Consider the following 19,506-nt stretch of genomic DNA (forward strand, 5'->3'; position numbering starts at 1 on the left):
AAAGAAAGAAGGAAGATGAGACGTGAACGCTGCACCGACAGAGAAATGGAACGAGAGGTCGGGAGGGCGCAGAGAGGCGCGGCGAAAGGTCCACGCTTGGAACTTCCAGAGCGAATTCAAATCAGAGACATCGTAAAGATTTCATCCAGCAGTGGATAGATGATACAATGATGGTGGTGGTGATAACAGCATGGAGGAGGAAGCATACTCGGAACTAGACTGAGACACTGGAAGAGGAACACGTGGAATAGAGAACACACGCAAAGCTGGAGACATCATATTGAGCGCGAGGCGAGCACCTATGAAGGCCGGCACGGTACACGAGGGGGTGGGTAGCCAGCAACACCACGCCCGGTGGCAATGTGTTTACACATCGTGCCAGAAACTTATTTGAGGCTGAGTCGACCTAGGGGAGGCCCACGACCGGTTCATATAATCGTCACCGGTGTTGGCCGTGGGCGGGAACCGAACTCGGGGCGGCGGGTTTGTAGCGCAGCGCGCTAACCACTACACCACCGCTCCCCGCACTACACACAACAACAACTGCCATTCGCCACTAAGTGGCGGTGACGTCACCACGACGCTTGTGCCAGGCCATGTGCACCTTGAGGCCACGTGAAGTGTCGAACGTCCGCTGGTAGGAGGTCACGGGGCAGACCCAGGTGCCGCGAGTCGACTGACTGAGATGACCGAGATGACTGACTCCGCACACAGACACCCACACACAGACACCCACACACAGACACACAGACACACACAGACAAACAAAGACAAACAAAGACAAACAAAGACACACACACACAAACACAACGCTTGCCATCATTGTCTCCACCGCGAACAGATTGCCGTGTCAATGAGCTCATTTACAAAAAACGGAGCGCCCCTTGGCTTTATTTTATTTATTAATATTATTGTGTTTCTGCGGTTGTGTGCTTTTGTGTGCGGGAGCCGCAGTGATTTATGACGCCACAGCGGCCTAATGTTGCATGGCACTCATCAAACATCCTCCGTGACCACGCCGGTTTGCGTATTTATTCATAATTTGTTTGGGTTTTTTTTTACATATTATAATATTTTTTTTAAGAGAAACGACAACATTTTCCTTCCCCTCCCCCTAAACCCCCGACGGTTTTGTTGTTGTTGTTGTCTATCGCACCGAGGCAGTTTGTGTGCAAATTGAGTGGATCACTCAGAAACCATTTAGAGTCCCGAGAACAAACCGCGTGCGTCGGTCCACACTTCCTCTCTCTTGAGGGCCTCACTGAGACGCTGCCTTTTACTCGGAGGCTCCTTCTGCTGGTGCTGGCGTGAGCAAGAAATTGCAGGGCTGCACCTTTATCCGTGACTTTGTTTTGGTAGTGCTGGCATGAGCAAATAAATTGCAATGCTGCACCTTTATCCGTGACTTTGTTTTGGTGGTGCTGGCATGAGCAAGGAATTGCAGAGCTGCACCTTTATCCGTGACTTTATTTTGATGATGCTGGCATGAGCAAGAAATTGCAGGGCTGCACCTTTATCCGTGACTTTGTTTTGGTGGTTCTGGCATGAGCAAAGAAATTTCAGGGCTGCAACTTTATCAGTGACTTTATTTTGGTGAGGTTGGCATGAGCAAGGAATTGCAGGGCTGCACCTTTATCCGTGACTTTATTTTGATGGTGCTGGCGTGAGCAAAGAAATTGCAGGGCTGCACCTTTATCCGTGACTTTATTTTGATGGTGCTGGCATGAGCAAAGAAATTGCAGGACTGCAACTTTATCCGTGACTTTGTTTTGGTGGTGCTGGCGTGATAAAGAAATTGCAGGGCTGCACCTTTATCCGTGAATTTTTTTTTTTGGTGGTGCTGGTGTGCTGGCATGAGCACGAAATTGCAGAACTGCACCTTTATCCGTTACTTAAATGTCGTTGATGGCGTGGTGGGGGATGGGATTGGATATATTTGTTTCATCCTGCCAACTTTCGCGGTCGGCGTCACGAGATATCCGCGCGGAGAATCCGCGCGGATATCTCGCGGAGCGCTTCCTTCCGATACGAGGAAGCCGCTGCAAGCTGCGCACATTCAAATCATCTCGATTGAAAACTCACTTCATTAAAACCGCTTGTGTCGTGTTGTTGTCCTTCCCCCCGCACCTCCCGATTGCCACGGATGGTTACGCACGGCTGTGGCGATAGACGTTCAACGTATTCGAGTCAGAGAACGACCCACGGAAGTGGATGTCACGGAGCTGCGTCTGAGATTCCTTCAACCGACGCTCGGGTCGTCCTCGTAGCGGAGGGCAGCACCTTTTTTTTGTGCCACCGGCTCTGCGCGTGTCAGAAAACAAACAAAAAAACATAAATTCTCCCAACTCTACGCATTTGTCAATAACACTTGCGGCCTCAAATGGAAATTGTTTGTTATCGGTGCTTCTGCACTGCTGCTAATGCAGTGTCCCCGTATCAGAATCAGTATTTATACTGTGGAGGAATCCGATGAGCTATGAAGCCCTTTTTTGTTCACAGATGTCCAGTCGGGGCGGGTCAGAACGTTACAACAACAAAAGCACACAAAAACACGATAGGAGTGAAAATTATATGCAAGGTAAAAAAAAAAATCACTTTGAAAATATATACAAATAAAATTAAACGCATAAAAAAAATCTTAACATGAGAGTAATGTGTGTCAGATGAGAGTGAAAGCGAAGTTTAATTCCCATTCGGCAGAGGCCGGCCCACGCAAGAGAGTCCGTGCTCGCGTGGCATTATAATCATTGCAATCATTGCAATCATATTGGCATATCATTGCAATCCTTCACACAACATGGTGGGGTGGGGGACGGGACACTTCAACACAACCTCTGCTCGTGGATTGTCGAAGAGGAGTCAATCCGATACGTTTATTGCCCTGTGCTGGAATTCAGTCAAAAGCAGTGGGAGTTAATTTTTGGTTAAATAATTTATTTTCATGGTGACTGGGGCTGCAGCCCATCAACTCGCTCCACTTGAGTACCCACGATAATTTAGTTTTTTTAGGTTAGATCGCCTAAATGTCATTTTGTCGTACACCCACCTCCACCCGATACAGCCAACGACTACGGTTTGTCACGTAGTGACCAACACGTGCCGATTTTATACACGCGACTTCAGCACCACCGTCGTGTGTTCGAGCACAATGCCACAACACATTTCACAATCGAGGATGACGACGTTTCGCCGGTGATTACAACCGCCAGCATCATCAGGCGATCTCACCACCCCCCACTGCCCCCCCCCCCCCTCCCATAAACTAAAAAAAAATTATTTATCAGAAATAATATCGGTCGCGAAAGCCTACGATGTCAAACTTTAGAACCCAGTTTGATCACGAAACCCAGACTCGAGCCCAGGGTCTCAGCGCTCTGAGCCATCCCCAATCACCTCCACAAGCCTTGCAACACCACCTTGACCAAAAACCATTGGCATCACCAGTGGTTTCAATATGGATATACTGGGGCACCAGCATAGGAATGTGGAATTGCCATCACTGACTCACTCAAGTCCAACATCCACGGTCAACAGGAATGTCACGGTCGCTAAATGTAGCTGCCATTGGCCATAAGTTCGCAATGCTGAGCGATTAAAGCTGAAAATCGCTCAACTGGGATGACGCAGCAGCAGCAGCAGCGCCTCCCTGAACCGTGACAAACTTGGCAGGACGCTCCTGAAAAAGAGTGGCGAGGCTCAGTGAGGTTTTCCTGGGTAACCAAGCGTAGTCATCATCATAATATTTTTCGATTTAAAGCTTTCGTGACTGCAGGGATTCATCTTCTTGGTTCTTTCGGTAAAGTCACGTAGAAGGGAAGTAATAAAATAATAAAAATAAAACATAATAAAATAATTCTCACAGTGAATTAAAATAATTCTCACAGTGAGAATAATTTTATTATGTTTTATTTTTATTATTTTATTACTTCCCTTCTACGTGACTTTACCGAAATAACCAAGAACATAATAATATTATTATAAGTATTTTACATTTAATAAAAAAAAACATTTTAATTCGCTACGGATGTTGATCAAAATGTGGGTACCACTTTGTGGCAGGTCAACATGTTGAGACCGCCGCTGCCTCGCGCCGACGGAGCCAATGGGAATCGAGGCTCGGAGACCCCGTTCAGGCCCAGCGCCGCACAAATGCACACGCAGCGAAATCAGGGGAGCGTGATGGGGGTGGGGGGCTGTGGGGGGCTGTGTGTGTGTATGGGGGGGGGGGGGGTAGGCAGACAGAGAGACATATGAGAGTGACTGAATGGGTGAGCGCACGAGTGAGTGGGTGAGCGAGCGAGCGAGCGGGTGGGTTGGTGAGTCGGTGGCGAGGTGAGTGAATGAGCGAATGAGTGTGTTGGTTCAGTGAGAATGGCCGAGCGAGCGTGTGAGTTATTTTGGCGACCGGGTAGGTGAGTCAGCGAATGGGTGAATAGGTAAGTGGGTGGGTGAGTGAGTTGGTGAGCGAGTGGCTGAGCAAGGATATGGGAACGCGAGCGATCGAGAGAGCGAGCGAGAGTGCAGAAGCGGGGCACAGGCACACACACACACACACAGCTCATTTGACAGAGGACCCGGCGGCCAAGCCGACCATCTGCCCAGCCAACCCAGGGTGCTCATTAAGCCCCTTGGCTCCCCGGCATATATCGCAATTATCTGCGCCCGAGGAGGGGTGCTGCGGGTCTGGCGGCACGGGGGACGAGCGACTCTCCGCCCCCCCCTGTCAATTCGCTCTTCCCTGAGCGCCGCTGTCGTCGTCAGCCAAATCCTCGCACCTCCGGGGAGGAGAGAGAGTGGGGGGGGGGGCTCAATAACTTTGAGTTTAAGCACGAGTTCGTTTTTCTCCCCCTCCGCCTCCTTAATTCGGAACTTCTCGCCGAGTAGTCGTGCACTGGCACCGCGTGTCCGAGACCGGCCCGTGGAAGTTGATGTCACAGAAGCACTCCCGTGGCTCAGAGACCCCTGGATTGAAACCCAGGGGTCTCAGCGGCTCGGGCCTCTGACCCTCTGAGCCACGCGACGTCCATCTGTGCCCGCTGCGTAGCCCCTCCCACGTGTTCGCGGGTTGTTTCGGTGCGATGTCCGACGTTCCACCGCCGCGTGCTGGGTACTTCTGCGGGAACTGAATGGATGAACTATTCAGCCGAATGAACGGACAGTTCGGCTCCCGAAGACGCTCCCAGCACGCGGCGCGAAACGTCGGTGCCAAACACCATCTCAATAAAATAATTGAACGGTTTACTTAAAAACATTTTTAACAACAACAACAACGACGACGATCGTGAACCAAGTCACCGGTGAGCTGTCCGGCAGCTCAAATACATCACCGGGGGTTGATGGTCCGCCGCTGGAGGATTGTAAAGTAAAAAGAAGCGAGTGGCGGCTCGGGGCTAACGGAGCTGGCGAGGGCGGCGAGGAGGCGGCGCGCGATTTGGTTTGGTGAGCAGGAATCACTCCCGGTGAATGGAGATGCCGAGATGGTCAACAACAACAACAATATCGAACAAAAAAAGGGGGGGGCTCTAAATGAGGCAGAGAGAGAGAGAGCCGGCAGCAATTACCGTAACGATTTATTTAAAAATAAAAGTTGAAGTTGTCGGAAAGACAGCGTCCGACAGCCCTGTTCTTCACTTGAGGACGGCTGCTTGTATTGTGGCCGAAAGGTCGTGATAATTTTATTATGTTTAATTTTTGTTATTTTATTATTTCCCTTCTGCGTGACTTTACCGAAATATCCAAGAATATGAATCCCTGCAGTCACGAAAGCTTAACATCGAATTTTTTTTTTAGTTTAACAACGAACGAGCACGACAGTGGCACTCTCGCGTCTTATTCGCTGCCCTGCGCATGTGGGTTGGGAAACTCCACGTCCCTATGGCGGGGTAGGGGAAAGTGTGTATGTGTGGGGAGGTGAATGAGGTGGCGGGGGGAGTCCATGGGTACAACAGTTGCAGATGGCTTCCCACAAAGCGGTACTAATGTTTTAACGACCCTATGAGTGATTGATCGTGATGGGTTGAGTCGACCTCTGACTAGGATTTGAACTCTTGACCTTTTTGCTCGCGGGCCCTTGGCGATCTGAGCCTTGCATTTGTGTCCCACATCTGTAAATCATGACCGCACAGCTGAGCTGTGACGAGTGACTCTCCGATGCGACTTCCGGCTTATGCTTCGTGTCGTTGGGCACGATGTCCGACGTTTCGATCCACGTGCTGCTGGGAGACTCTTCAGAAAATGTAATTTATATTTCTAACCCATCGCGCAAACCGCGGCAGCGTGGGCTTTGTGCAGCTTGTCACCCAGAGGCATTAGTATTCGTATTATTGTTCCATGGCCTTGACGTGCCAGTTTATTAAATTATTTATATTATTTGGCTGCTATTAATTTACACACGGTGAGCAACTTTGTTGAGATATCATTTGTGGCCAGGTCGCTTCTGAAAGAAATAAGCTCAATAGCTCAGCGGGATTTAATTGGTCAAATAAAAAAAGTGTTTTTTTTTCTTCCGATTTGCTTCCCTTCCCAATACTTTCCCACTCCTATCGCGTTGTTTGTATCGTTTGCTGTTGGAACTCTACTTCGGGTAGATGTAAAGATTGAGATTCTGACATTGCTACTCTTAGTTTTTTCGGTAAAGTCACGTAGGTGAAAAATGAAATTAAAATTAATAAAAATAAAATAATAATATTATTTTATTTTTATTATAATGAAATAAAAAATAATAAAAATTAAATATTATTCTTATTTTTATTATTATGAAATTAAAATTAATAAAAATAAAATAATATTATTATTTTATTTTTATTATTTTTTATTTCATTTTTTACCTACGTGACTTTACCGAAAAAACTAAGAGTTTGAATCCTTGCAGTAACGAAAGCTTCAAATCTAGAATTCTGACATTGCGTCTCGCGACGACATTCATCCGAATAATATCAATTCGCGTCCCATCTCTGGCAGGGCAGGGCGGGCGCGCTTGGCACGGCGAAGCAGGCGTCGTTTCGGCGGTTTTGATGCATTGGGCTTGTAAGTGCGCGCATTTATTCACTTGGTAAATGTGAGCGCTTGGCAGGAGGAGGAGGATGGTGGTGGGAGGGGGGCGGGATTATATCATCATCGGCTATCCCTCGCAATCGAGGATGATTGTCTTCCATAGAAAAGTTGGATCATTACACTGGTAAACACACTTTTTTCTGGCATAAAGTATTCCAACGGTTAAATTTCGATTTAAAGCTTTCGTGACTGCAGGGATTCATCTTCTTGGTTCTTTCGATAAAGTCACGTAGAAGGGAAGTAATAAAATAATAAAAATAAAACATAATAAAATAATTCTCACGACGTTTCGGCCACAACGCAGAAAATGCAATATTTTATATCCCTTCTACGTGACTTTACCGAAAGAACCAAGAAGATATTCCAACGGTTTTAATGTAATTAGGTTTCTGAGATATCAAATATTGCATTTTCAATAAAAACTGCAGAAGAAAAATAATCAATAAATGTGGATATCTACATAAAATGGTATTATAAACACACTATCCTAAAAATACAGAACCATATTTTAACACTAAAGCAGTCACTGACTCGCAACAACTTGCAATCATAAGTGACAGAGTTAATTTCGGGTAAAGTCAATGAAAATGGGGTATGCCGATAGCATAAAAATGAGATGTGATAGAGCAAATCTGAGATCAGATTTGGAATCAGCACCCTGAGATTAGTCTAAAACAGCTGCAAAAGTCCAGGCCAGAAAAAAAAATGTTTTTGTTGTTGTTGACCAGTGTTATCTGCGGGGTCCCAAGATGACTGAAGAGACCAATCTGTCATCGACAGATTCCGCCGCAGCTCAGGCACATGTGTCCACGTGTCCAGAAAACGAGTGGTGGGTGGGACTGCATTAGTAACTCGGGCTGCAGTGTGGAGGATGAGGAGCAGGCGCGCCTAGGCACACGGTGTGAGAATGTGGGGAGTCGAATGGTGCACCAGCAATCAACGTGACCTCATCCTCATCATCATCACCGCTACCATCAGCCGTGATCTATCCACAACTGGATGAATTCCTCGCCACGCCGTTGGCAGCCTATCGCGGGCCGTGCGATGCCGATGAGACTCATCCCACCTCGTCGCCGCGCCAAGAAGCTTGGTTCGATCCAATCGCTCCATCTTCGTGGAGGGGTGTGCCCCATTGGATCGTGCCCCCCGCTCCATTTGGTGGCTGCCGTTCCGTCGTCGGTCTCAACGCGTCACCGTCGTCGGGCACCAACCGTCACCGCCCAGCCGTGACGCGCCACTGCCCGGGTCCACTCACGTCGCTTCACAGTTGCGATGACATCCGCAATCGTGACGCAATCTGAAGTTACACTTCTACGTTTTTTGGCCTGGAAGAGAGTATATATACGGGGTAGTATCCCTTGGAATCTCTCATTTACTTGATTACAGCAAGCGTGCTGTGACGGTTCCACCTGAAGACGGAAGCTTGTGTTGCCTCCGAAACGTCGTGATTTTTATTTTATTTTTATTTTACTTTTATTAATTTTGATTTTTTACCTACGTGACTTTATCGAAAAAACCTAAGAATAAGAGAAAGAGAGACCCACGGTTTAGATCTGGGCGCTCAAGCCAATGGCATGCCGGTGATTTCCAGTAGAATGGAAGAAGTCCGATTCTGCTGATGACATCCAGAAGGTCAAAACCAGCCCAGAGGCGCACTTGTTAAACCGATGCTCCTGGATCAGATTGGTCTGGAAAGTCAAAAATTTACTGGACTTTAACATATTCTTGGTTCTTTCGGTAAAGTCACGTAGGAGGGAAATAATAAAATAATATAAATATAAAGCAATACAATTCTCACGACGTTTCGACTGCAACACAAGCAATTATCATCAGGTGTGAAATCCACAGGAAGAAATTTGAAACGTTGTGAGAATATTTATTGTTTTATATTTTTATTATTTTATTATTTCCCTTCTACGTGACTTTACCGAAAGAACCAAGAATATTCATCCCTGCAGTCACGAAAGCTTTAAATCAAAGGACTTAAACATATTGTTTATTAACTGTATGGGGGGGGAGGCACAGATCCCAGTTCTTCTGCTGTTTTCATTGAACCTGAATTCTCCACTGTGAAAAGATCATATTCTAAGTATATACGTACGTTTACAGGTTTGCATGTGAGCGTTTGGGTTTCTGTGTAATTCTGTGTGCCGCTAAGTGAGAATGTGGGTCTCTACGGAGTCTATATATTACACTGGTCAACAAAAAATACATTTTTTTCTGGCCTGGACTTTTGCAGCTGTTTTAGACTAATTTCAGGGTGCTAATTCCAAATCTGATCTCAGATTTGTGCTATCACATCTCATTTTTATGCTATCGGCATACCCCATTTTCATTGATTTTACCCAAAATTAACTCTGTCACTTATGATTGCAAGTTGTTGCGAGTCAGTGACTGCTTTAGTGTTAAAATATGGTGCTGTATTTTTAGGATAGTGTGTTTATAATATAATTTTATGTAGATATCCACATTGATTGAATATTTTTCTTGTGCCGTTTTTATTGAAAATGCAATATTTGATATCTCAAAAACCTGATGCGATAGACAAAAAATGATGCCAGATTTGGAATCAACACCCCAAAATTACCTTTAAACCGTTGGAATACCTTATGCCAGAAAAAGTGTGTTGACCAGTGTTATATATCGGGGGCTACTCTTGCCCTGATCGCATCGTTGTGCTCACGGTCTCGAACGTTTAGCGCTGTAAGGGGAGCTCCTTCGCAAAAAAAATTGAAAAACCAAGTGTATTGTTCGTTTACACTGTTGTTGAAAACATATCTCAATGTGGTTGTCAAGGGGGCACCCGAAACTCGTCGCTTTGGGAAAGGGTTAATTTCGTCTCCGGTTCTAATCGCCCCCTGCTGACGAATGATGGAGCTGAGCCTTCAACAGTATCCGAGTGTGTTCACATCACCACGCCATCAATGAACGGTGGCACACCAATGCATCATTACCACTGTTACCCTACAGCTCTGATATATATCTCAATATAATATTACTTGTTTTTCTTGGCTATGGGCGATGAAGATAAACTGTTAGAGATTTAGAGGTGGGTGATTTCGCCATTCAATTGGTTTATCTGAGAGTAGGCGATCTGCAGATGCACCCACTCACTCATCCGCTCACCCGCTCATCCACTCACTTCACTCACGCACCCACTCATCTACTCACCCACTCGCTCAGTCACCCATCCACTCACCCACCAACTCCCTCACCCACTCATCTACTCACCCACTCGCTCAGTCACCCATCCACTCACCCACCAACTCCCTCACCCACTCACCTACTCACCCACTCAATTCACTCAAGCACCACTCATCTACTCACCCACTCGCTCAGTCACCCATCCACTCACCCACCAACTCCCTCACCCACTCATCTACTCACCCACTCGCTCAGTCACCCATCCACTCACCCACCAACTCCCTCACCCACTCATCTACTCACCCACTCGCTCACTCACCCATCCACTCACCCACCAACTCCCTCACCGGTGCAGATTGTCGCCACTGATGTTGGCCGTGTGCGGAAATCGACCTCGGGACGCCGGGTTCGTAGCGCAGCGCCCGAACCGCTACACCACCGCCCCTCCATATCACAACAACACACACACAGAGCGAGACCACAGCCAGGCCACTTGATATCCGCCACACATACAGAGGTGGGGGGGGGGGACAGAGAGAGACATGGACACGGCCTCACGAAGTCCCCCGTCTCTCCACAGCTCAGATGAAGACGTCTCCAGCAGGTGGCGAGAGAGCATCAGTCACAGCTGACGACGCTACCCCCTGCCTCCCCCCCACCCCACACACCTCCCCATTGGGGGCCATCCATTTAGTCCGTACGCATGGAGGGGGGAGGGGGGGTTAACCCAAACGCGTACGCTTGCGTATGGGAGGGTCTACTGGCAATGTGCGTACGCATAGGAAACGATAATTTGTCTACATTGGCCTTCAAATTAGTTAGATAGTCCGGCGGTGTGGACTCTCTGTTTGCTTAAGCACGTCAATATTATTAATCCTTGATCGTTTCTGCGTGGATTAAATATCGGCAGTTCTATAGGATTCGGGGGGGGGGGGGGGGGTGTCAAGCAAAGGTACGCAGGTGGGAGGGGGGGGGGGCTGGAAAAAGTCCGCGTGTGTACAGGGAGGGGGGGGAGGGGTCAAGTAGTTTTGACAATATTTTTTGCGCACCTACTAAATGGATGGCCCCTTAGATCCTTGACAAAACACAAACGAATGGCTTCACAGCCGCACCAAGACATCAAAGGGCCCCGTGTGAGTGTGGGGGCTTTTTTTTGTTTGTTGCGGGCGATAGACGACCCCGACGCCTCGAGAGAAATCTGTTCGCGAGACGCGCGCCGTCGCTTTCTCATTTTGAGCTCAGTCTTAACGCCACATTTGTGACGGGCTTTCGTTGCGCGCGCGCGTGTCTGTGTGCGCGTGTGTGTGTGCGCGTGTGTGTGTGCGCGTGTCTGTGTGCGCGTGTCTGTGTGCGTGTGTGTGTGTGCGAGTGTCTGTGTGCGCGTGTCTGTGTGCGTGTGAGTGTGTGCGCGTGTCTGTGTGCGCGTGTGTGTGCGCGTGTCTGTGTGCGCGTGTCTGTGTGCGCGTGTGTGTGCGCGCGTGTCTGTGCGCGCGTGTCTGTGTGCGCGTGCGTGTGTGCGCGTGTGTGTGCGCGCGTGTCTGTGCGCGCGTGTCTGTGTGCGCGTGTCTGTGTGCGCGTGTGTGTGTGCGCGTGTGTGTGCGCGCGTGTCTGTGCGCGCGTGTGTGTGTGCGCGTGTCTGTGTGCGCGTGTGTGTGCGCGCGTGTCTGTGCGCGCGTGTGTGTGTGCGCGTGTCTGTGTGCGCGTGTCTGTGTGCGCGTGTGTGTGTGCGCGTGTCTGTGTGCGCGTGTGTGTGCGCGCGTGTCTGTGCGCGCGTGTGTGTGTGCGCGTGTCTGTGTGCGCGTGTGTGTGCGCGTGTCTGTGTGCGCGTGTCTGTGTGCGCGTGTGTGTGCGCGCGTGTCTGTGCGCGCGTGTGTGTGTGCGCGTGTCTGTGTGCGCGTGTCTGTGTGCGCGTGTGTGTGCGCGCGTGTCTGTGCGCGCGTGTCTGTGTACGCGTGTCTGTGGGCGCGTGTCTGTGTGCGCGTATCTGTGTGCGCGTGTCTGCGCGCGCGTGTCTGTGTGCGTGTCTGTGGGCGCGTGTCTGTGTGCGCGTTAGTGTAGCGCTGCGCTATGAACCAGGAGACCTGGGTCCGATTCCCGCTCAGGGCCAACACCAGTGACGATTATCTGAACCGGTCCTGGGCCTCCCCTAGGTCGACTCAGCCTGAAATGAGTACCTGGTGCGGTGTGTAAACATCGCCACTGGGGAAACAAAGGCGGTCGGGCGTGGTGCTGGCCACCCACCCCCTCGTGTACCGTTCCGGCCTTCATAGGTGCTCGCTAACAGCACTTGCCCCTACAGTCTGTTAAAGCTATACGGGGGATCTTTGTCTTTGTGCCTCTCTGTGTGTTGTTGTCGCTCGTTTCAAAGTTTAGTTTCATTGTTTGTTTCGAATTTGTTAAATCAGTTTGAACGCATTTGTTTGTGTCATTTTGCGTGTGTGGGTTAGCGCGCTCACGGCCAACATCGGTGACGATTATCTAAACAGGTTCTGGGCCTCCCCTAGGTCGACTCAGACTCAAATGAGTGCCTGGTGCGGTGGGTAAAAACATCGCCGCTAGGGGAGACAAAGGCGGCTGGGCGTGGTGCTGGCCACCCACCCCCTCGCGTGCCGTGCCGGCCTTCACAGGTGCTCGCTAACAGCACTTGCCCCAACAGTCTGTTAAGGCTATGAGGAGGATCTTTGTCTTTGTTAACATCCTCACAAATAAACACTTGTCTTACCCCACCCTCCGCCACCCCCCAATGTTTTGTTGTTATCAAATTTGCGAGATTGGTGCTTGTGTCATGAGCTTAACCATCCGTTCGGGGGAAGAACAAAAAGAACCGCTTTGCACAGAAGCGCAACTCGTCGTGCTAGAGAACGGGCCGTGGAATTGGATCTCGCAGAACTACTCACGAGAGCGTTTCAAAGTGACCTCTCACAGTGCTTCCCCGCGGTTCAACGGCAGACGAATGGGTGTCTGGATTCACACGACTGCTTTTCCGAAGCGCTTTATACATTCAATGATAGAATTGTACGTAAGACGTCGGTGTTTTAATGAGGGCCTTTTTAAACGAACACGTTCCTTCGGAGTGGGCAGGTAGGAACTTGGTTGGACAGCGCATTCGTGCACGATAGAAAGCTCGCGGTCACGTGACGCACTTCAACCAATCCGGGAGCGTACTACATGTTTGGGAGGGGCTATGCACGACAGACAAATAATCCCTGGTGGGCAGTGTGAACTGTTGTTCCTACCTGTATTCAACGTGGTGGTGCAGCCTCAGCGACAGATGCACAGGGGAGGGGGGGGGGGGTTGGTGTTGAGGATGGGGGTTTGGGATAGGCCGTGGCCACTTAGCTGGCCTGACCAGCCGAATGTGGTCATTGTCGCTGTTGCTGTGTATTGTACATCAGCAGCCGTACTAAAGAAAACGAAGACATCGAGAAAGACGAATAAGAAGACTAAGAAGGGAGAAGCTGGTGAGCGATAGAAAGCTAAGAGGTGGGGGAGGGGTGGGGGTTGTGGCGGATACGTTTTGAGACATCGCATCGGAAAGACAAAGGGGGTCGGCCAGCGGTGGGAAATCAACCAAAATTAAGTTCGCAACCAAGCTGCTTCTTTTTTTTTAAATCCTTTATATTAAGTTCACTTGCTTGCTTGCTTAGGACCGTGCAAATCTTTCGGTCGTTTTTTAACCCACTTCCCGTGATCCAATCGAGCTGACATTTTGCACACAGACTCGTTGTGCGTGACAATGAATTTTCTTGAAAATTTTTTTCAAAAATTTTACACTGTTAAGGGAATTTTTTAAAAATATTTAATTACCAATTGGTTAATGCTGGCACACAATCATCTGACCCATAGGTGGCAGCCATCTCAAGCCAGAGGACGAGAGGACTCTAGCCGCCACGCATATAAAGGATTTATAGTGAAAACTTTGTTTTTACGGGTTAATTTTTTTAAATCTGTGCAGTCATTTGATGACCGGGACTGTGATGCCATGAAGTGGCTGCACTTGATGGGCACCCCCGTGGAGTTGAACGCTGAATCTCAGCGGTGCTCAAGCTCAGCGCTCTGACCCTCTGACCTCTGACCTCGAAACCGCACCTGGCCACCTTCTTACGAGAGGCATTCTTCTCAAAGCACAAACAAACAGCGCAAGGGCAGCGCAAATGTGTCGCGATTTCGACAGGAAGGAAACCCCCCCATCGCGCCCAGTTTGACCGCTTAAACAAATGCCGGAGGTGAACTTACTTACGGAAGGCTGATAGAGTAAAACACGATTTAAAGCTTTCGTGACTGCAGGGATTCATATTCTTGGTTCTTTCGGTAAAGTCACGTAGAATGGAAATAATAAAATAATAAAAATAAACATATTAAATAATTCTCACGACGTTTCGGCCACAACGCAAGCAGCCGTCCTCAGGTGAAGACCAGTTCTGTCGGGGAGACAGCGTTTGAATGAAACAACACCACGCTTGGAGCGTATATTTAAGCTGGGTTGGAAGGTGGGAAGGTGGGCCTTGACGCGTCGTGAGAATTATTTTATTATGTTTTATTTTTATTATTTTATTATTTCCATTCTACGTGACTTTACCGAAAGAACCAAGAAGACTAAAACACGTTTTATTTTTTTTGTTTCATGGAGATACAGATGTAAGGATTCTTTATTTAGTTTTGTGTTTGCTCAATTACCCCCCCCCGCCCCCCCGAATGCTCGACTCACTGTGAGTCTGTGTCACTTTCGGGAATCCACAGCCGCTGATTGTTCAGCGTCGCTTCGAAGGTTGTTTGCGGTTCTGCAGCGTGGCTCACCGATGCGGTGCCGGCTCTAAGCCGCGTGGAGCGAAACGTCGGACAATCGTGCCACACGACGCGCGGCACGACCGGACGCTGAACTGCGGAGCGACGTAAAACGTAAATAAATCCTCGCGGCACCGAATTAAAATTCAGTTTACTTAACCAAAATAAACTATAATCTCATTACACTTTAAATGTATACAATGTATACAACTTCATATGTGTGTTTGTTGAGTTTAATTGGCACCGTACGTAGCCAACCGTGCGAATCGGATGTCATCATTGATTTAAAAACTTTAAATCAATAAAAAAACTTGACATGGTGCCATGCGAATGCGTTGAGAATGTAAATGTATCATAACAAATATTAATTTCTAGAAATGTAAGTCAAGGATCGTGTATGGCGAGCTGTGACAACTTTGCCTCCAACACACAACCGGTTAGTGCTGAAGTAGCAACTCATTGGCATGTTTTGTTTAACGTACCAACCCTTACTTATTGGCTGTGTCGAGTGGTGGCGGGTTTAACGACACATTCATATTTACGCGATCGAACCTAAATAAACCCCCTTTATTATGCACAATATTGGTCGCGAAAGACCTACTACTCCTAAGACGACCACCACCACCACTCGGTGTTAGACCTCAACTTTCCCTTGCACTCCATCTCTCTCTCCATCCATCTCTCTCCCCTCGCACCCCTCCCACAGCTGTGGGGAGAACGTCACTGGTGGAAAACGTCATCGCACGTGGGTCATAGATACAAAACAAATACGTACAAAACAGCTTCCACACCTCTTATGTCCATCTTTCTCTCTTCCAGTGTTCAGGGGCTTGCTTCAGGCGCGGCTCCGGCTGGAGCACGCATACCACACACATGCCGGTGATGTGCGCGTCTTCTTCGAATGCTGGGGAGCCGGTCAAGCCCCTCTCTGTACCAGCGTGGACGGCACCCTCGTGGTGTTCACCTTCTGAAGCGCTCGCTCGTCACCGTGGCGTGCGCGATGACCACCACCACCACGTGGCTTTCTTTCGTGTTGTGTGCGGCGCATTTAGCGCCACAGCGCGTGGATTTGGAGCGATTATTTGTTTGCTGGCGACTTTGTGTATTTCATATCGGAATCGCCTCCAGTGCTGTTGCTGCTGGCGGCAATAAAAGTTGTTTAAAAGTCTCTCACTCTCTCTTTGACGCTTACTTTCAAAACTAAAGTTGAAAGCGGTTTAACTGCAGCGGTTCTCAGACCCTTGGGTGAGCGCCACCCCAGCATTCGCCCATGCCTTGGGGATGAGAGGCGGGGGAGGCAGTGGTGGGGGCTGAGGCTGTGTGGCACGGTTACCGTGCAGGAGAAATGTTGAAGGTGCGCGTGGGGCGAACGTCAGAGCCAACGTTCCGGCGGCAAAACTCTCGCACACACAACTTGAAACACGCACTCACAACGTGAAACACACACACACAACGTGCAACACACACACAACGTGAAACACACGCACACACAACCTGAAATACAGACATACAACGTGCAACACACACAACATGAAACACACACACACAACGTGAAACACACACACACCGTGAAACACACACACACACAACGTGAAACACACACACACACAACGTGAAACACACACACACACAACTTGAAACACGCACACATAACGTGAAACACACACACACAACGTGAAACACGCACACACAACGTGAAACACGCACACACAACCTGAAATACAGACACACAACGTGCAACACACACAACGTGAAACACACACACACACAACGTGAAACACACACACACCGTGAAACACACACACACACAACTTGAAACACGCACACATAACGTGAAACACACACACACAACGTGAAACACGCATACACAACGAGAAACACGCACACACAACATGAAACACACACACAACCGGAAACGAATGCCTCACTAACGACAACACCGTCGATGATGCTGATTAATTACTCTGATGATGGAAATAGTGAAATTGAGATTGATGTCAAAATTTGCAACCCTGAGCCTGTGCTTGGAAATTCCACGTTCTCATGGTGGCGGGGGGGGGGGGCATTTATCCCGCGGGAAGACATCTGTTGACTTGCTACAACTCCCAGGAATGGAACGCGTCCGATAGCACCTGAACCGAGGAGATGGAGCGATGAAATCATGAAGGATTGATAACGCATTCATTTAGAACTGCTTTTGTGTGTGTTCAGTGTTGTTGTCCTTCCCCTGCACCTCCGATGAGCACGGTTGGCTACGTACGATGGTGCGAAAGAAGTTCAACGTACATGTAAGGAGTTGTGAGGCCTTCATCCAGCAGTGGATTTGGTGGTAAATCCTAGTGAGGAGGCGCGTGGGTTGGGGGGGGGGGGGAGCTGGAACGAGGACCATCTTCCCACCCCCTCGTAAGACTGAATTTTTATTTTATTTTATTGATTATCATCTTAGAACAAATTTGTATTCATTGCTTATGCAATATCGGGGCCTGTGTTTAAAAGCGCCTGAACTTTCGAGAGCGTTCACTCCTCTCCACTCTGGGAGTTGTATCGATCCTCCTCTGTCTTCTGGGTAGATTGGCCATGGCTGCTACTGCTGCTGATGCTGCTGCTGCTGATGATGATGATGCTGATATCTCACAGACAGAGAGAGATATATGAGAAGTGGGTCCCCATTCAAGCCGAGGCAAATGGTGTCCTTGCGCGCGAGGCAGACGTAGCAGCAGCCGCGGTGTTGTTTGTGTTACGCCGCGCAAAGCCATTACGGAGTTGTTTGTTCGAAGCAAACAATACAAAGATTTCTTCTTCCACGTTTGTCTACTTTGTCTCCGCGCCCGCCACGACCCCCCTCCCTTTATTTTGTCCAGGATGGGAGGATACATCAATTCCCTTCCTCGTGTGTCTCTGTATGTCGCGTCTCCTCTCCTCGATTAAAGACAAATATCATGAATCAGTCACTGCTGTCTGGAGCGGTGTTGGTGCAGAGGGGGACTCACACACACACACAACATCTACACACACAACATATACACACACACACAACATCCACACACACAACATCTACACACACACATCTACACACACACACAGCATCTATACACACACACCGCATCAACACACACACACACCATCTACACACACACAGCATCAACACACACACACACAGCATCTACACACACACACACACAACATCTACACACACACACAGCATCAACACACACACACACACAACATCTACACATACACATCTACACACACACCACGTTCACACACACACACAACATCTACACACACACACAACATCTACACACACACATCTACACACACACACAATCTACACACACACACACAACATCTACACACACACATCTACACACACACCACGTTCACACACACACACAACATCTACACACACACACAACATCTACACACACACATCTACACACACACACACACACAACGTTCACACACACACACACACAACATCTACACACACACACAACATCTACACACACAGATGTCCAAACGACAGCAACCAGGGGGGAGGAATTGGCAGAGTGGTGAGCAGCCCCATTTATGGTTTAATTTTTTAGGCGCAAAACCTTTGCTACAATTGTGTGTGAGTGTCGCGTTTTTGTTGTTACCGGTGTTGTTATCGCTGTTGAAATTAATAAATCGATCGATTTAACAAAACGCAAGTACATTTGTTTTTCTTTTCAAACCGCGGAAGAGACCAAACTTGGCCACGCTGTCTTCTTGGTTCTTTCGGTAAAGTCACGTAGAATGGAAATAATAAAATAATAAAAATAAAACATAATAAAATAATTCTCACGACGTTTCGGCCACAACGCCAGCAGCCGTCCTCAGGTGAAGAACCAAGAAGATGAATCCCTGCAGTCACGAAAGCTTTAAATCGAAACTTGGCCACGCTGGTTTGCATAATGGGTTGCTAAAGGGTGGCAGCCCCCCATCACCGAATCTCGGGTATCACTCGCCACAGATGCGAGCCGTGGCTAGGAATTGGCCCGCCTTTGTCACCCACCCCGATTCTCATGTTTTTACGCACCGCGTCAAAGCGCTCATTTTAAGGCTGAGTCGACCTAGGGGAGGCCCAGGACTGCTTCCAATATTTCACCCGCGGCTCATTCATTGGTTTGCTCGTCGTTGTTGGGAGTCAAACGCCCCTTGCCTGCTCTGGGGAGTTGCAACTCTGTCGTAATCCCTGGTCACAATGTCTGGGGATTGGTGGATCACGTAGAGATTACTTTGTATGCGCCGTGTGTATAGTCTGGCGGTGCGCTGCTAACCTGGCGACGCGGGTTATCTGAACCGGTCCTGGGCCTCCCCTAGGTTGACTCCGCCTAAAATTAGAACCTGGCACGGTGTGTAAGCATCGCCACTCGGGAGACAAAGGCGGTCGGGCGTGGTGCTGGCCACCCACCCCCTCGTGTGCTGTGTCGGCCTTCATAGGTGCTCGCTAACAACACTTGCCCCAACGATCTGTTAAGGCTATACGGGGGATCTTTGTTG

This window comes from Lampetra planeri, chromosome 31 (assembly GCF_965212315.1).
Source record: "Lampetra planeri chromosome 31, kcLamPlan1.2.h2, whole genome shotgun sequence".
Classification (NCBI taxonomy): Eukaryota; Metazoa; Chordata; class Hyperoartia; order Petromyzontiformes; family Petromyzontidae; genus Lampetra; species Lampetra planeri.